The sequence below is a fragment of the Austrofundulus limnaeus genome, unplaced genomic scaffold, assembly GCF_001266775.1.
Source record: "Austrofundulus limnaeus strain Quisiro unplaced genomic scaffold, Austrofundulus_limnaeus-1.0 Scaffold491, whole genome shotgun sequence".
Taxonomy (NCBI): Eukaryota; Metazoa; Chordata; class Actinopteri; order Cyprinodontiformes; family Rivulidae; genus Austrofundulus; species Austrofundulus limnaeus.
Window position 1 is genome coordinate 13,011 of NW_013952893.1, and position 2,838 is coordinate 15,848.

Below are 2,838 nucleotides of genomic sequence, written 5' to 3' on the forward strand. Positions count from 1 at the left end.
ACTCACAGCAGCCACCTCCATCACAGGAGTTCATGGCGATAGTCAATTATGCCAAAGATAAGGGCCTCCCCGTACTGTGGGGCTGTGTAGGCTGTGATGCTAATTCCCATCATGTGTGCTGGGGGGGGCTCTGATATTAACCCTAGAGGAAGGTCACTGTTAGAATATTTGATGACAGAAGATCTGCTTATTCTTAATCAGGGCAATGCACCTACATTCCAAACAGTTAATAGGGAGGAGGTCATTGATATAACAGTCGGGTCCATGGACTTGGTAAACAGTATATGTGACTGGGAGGTGTCCCCAGAGGAAACCATGTCAGACCATCGACATGTTCAGTTTAAGCTGAAGATGGGGAAACCACACCCAGTCACTTACAGAAACCCAGAAAACACTGACTGGAATCTGTTTACCAGCAGTTTAACCCAGTTGATGGGTTGTAGAATTGCCAGGATTAAAACTGTGCAAGACATTGAAACAGAGGTCACAAGCATGACTGATGCTGTGCAAACTGCTTATAAGTCTGCCTGTCTGGAGAAAATCTGGAGGCCTTCAAAGCAGCTGACTTGGTGGACTTCAGCGTTGTCTGGCCTCCGTAAGGCAGCAAGATGTAAATGGCAAAGATACAGATCCCAACCAAGCAAAACCAGGTGGGAACAGTATGTAAAGTCCCGCAATCACTATAAAAGTGTTCTAAGGGAGTGTAAGAGGCTTTCCTGGAGGAAGTTCTGCAAATGTTAAAGGGCCTAGTGCCTCTTCTAAGCTGTACAAGCTTCTAAGAAAAGATCCAGTCAATCAACTATCCTTCATTATTCCACCAGAAGGATTGCCAGTCACACAAGAAAGTGTGCTCCAGCATCTTCTCCAGGTACATTTTCCTGGGGCAGAAGAGACTGCACAGCCTGTCACAGTCACCGATCTAAATCCAACAGAGGACGACTGGAACAGAGCTGCAAGCATCATCACGAAAGTCAAAGTAATATGGGCAATTAATATGTTTGATCCATTTAAAGCTTGTGGACCAGATGGTATTTTCCCAGCGCTTCTTCAAAGAGGACTGGATGTACTTCTGGACACAATCACTAGAATATATGTTGCTTGTTTAGCAAACGGTTRTGTACCAGTTGGGTGGAGGATGGCAAAAGTTGTCTTTCTGCCCAAACCTGGCAAAGCAACATATAGAGAAGCAAATCTTTCTGCCCCATCAGCTTAACATCTTTCTTGCTGAAGGGAATGGAGAGGTTGATAGATAGACACATAAGAGATGGCAGTTTAATGCTATCACCTTTAAGTCCTAAACAACATGCATACCAGGCAGGTCTTTCTACATGCTCTAATTTGATATATCAATTATTGGTTGGTACTCAGGCTGCCCCGCTGCTCCCATTTAAGTTTTGGTTGTTTTGTTTTGTTTTTCTTTCTCTTGTCAAAATTAGAAAACAGAGAAAGCATGTAAAAATGTGAAAGTAATCGGTGCAATTATATAACTGTATTGTAATGTGCTTTCTCAATAAAAATGTTAATATAAAAACACATTTATTACAAAATTTCTCCCGGACACAAAGTCAGAATTCAAGATTAATGCTAAAAATCATGGCTTTGATATTTGAGAAATATCTGACCATAATCGCCAGATCTTTTGCTTCAGATCTGATTTTTGGTAACAAAATGTTAAAAACTGATTGCTTAATTGAATCCAGGTAACTAATATGGAACTCATGAAGCCATTTACAGCTTGCATCCATAAAAAGGGCCAAAAAGGGCCAAAAATTTAGCTTATTTTGAAAATTTGGTCATGAACGTTCCCCAACTGTTCTGTACTTCTTAAACTGGCACCAAACTGCACCAAAAATATCTTCAGACACTCTACTAATCAAAAAATATATGATAAGATGCACGTCATCTTTTTCATTTTAGTAGCAAACAAATAGTGCCAACCCTCTAAATTAATGATATATACCAAATACATATGTACATATTGTACATATTATTGTCCTACTTCATATTGTCCTACTTCACATTTAAATCATACTTTAATGTTAAAAAAGTATTTTTGAAATCATTGGGTTATTAATGTTAATTAAATCTCATTCATCTATCCCTTATCTTTCGTTTTATCCAAAGTTGGGTTGCAGGAGCAGCAGCTTGAGCAGGGAAGCCCAGACCTGGGGTCGGATTTATAAAACTGGCGTACGTACAATATGAGCCCAGAAACGTGCGTACGCCAATTTTCTTGCCAAGGTTGTGATTTATAAAATCCAAACTTGACGTGAAAATGTGTGGTGCCTCATGCCAGTTTTGGCCCATGCATACGCTCATTTTGGAGACATGAAACTGCGACACAGATGGTGAAGTGAGGAATTAGAGCCACACTGTGTAATGATCACTGTCAGAGATTTAATTTACCTTCATCAGACTTAGATTTTTGTTCAACTTTATCATCAGCTTTCTTAACAGTAATTTTTATGCTTCTGCTGCTGAGCCATGAGGACCTTTGAAATAMAAAAACTTAAATCTTAAATAAAAGTTCCCGTGCGCAACTCAATTCATCTGCTTCCTCCTCAGACGACCCTGATCCACAGACCCCTCCCCGATAAGAACAGCAGGACATCAAAAGCTTTGGATACACGCACAGGGCGCATCCACCTCACCAGTGTGAATGTTATAAACGTTTAAAGTCCGTGTTTGTCACGCGCGGGGATGCGTGCGTGTGTGTGTGTGTGTGTGTGTGTGTGTGTGTGGGTGGGGGGTGTCTGCCGCAGATAACAGAGCAGGCAGGAGTGGGAGAGGACGAGGAGAAGAGCAGTGGACTTATTTCTAATTTTATCTGACTTATTT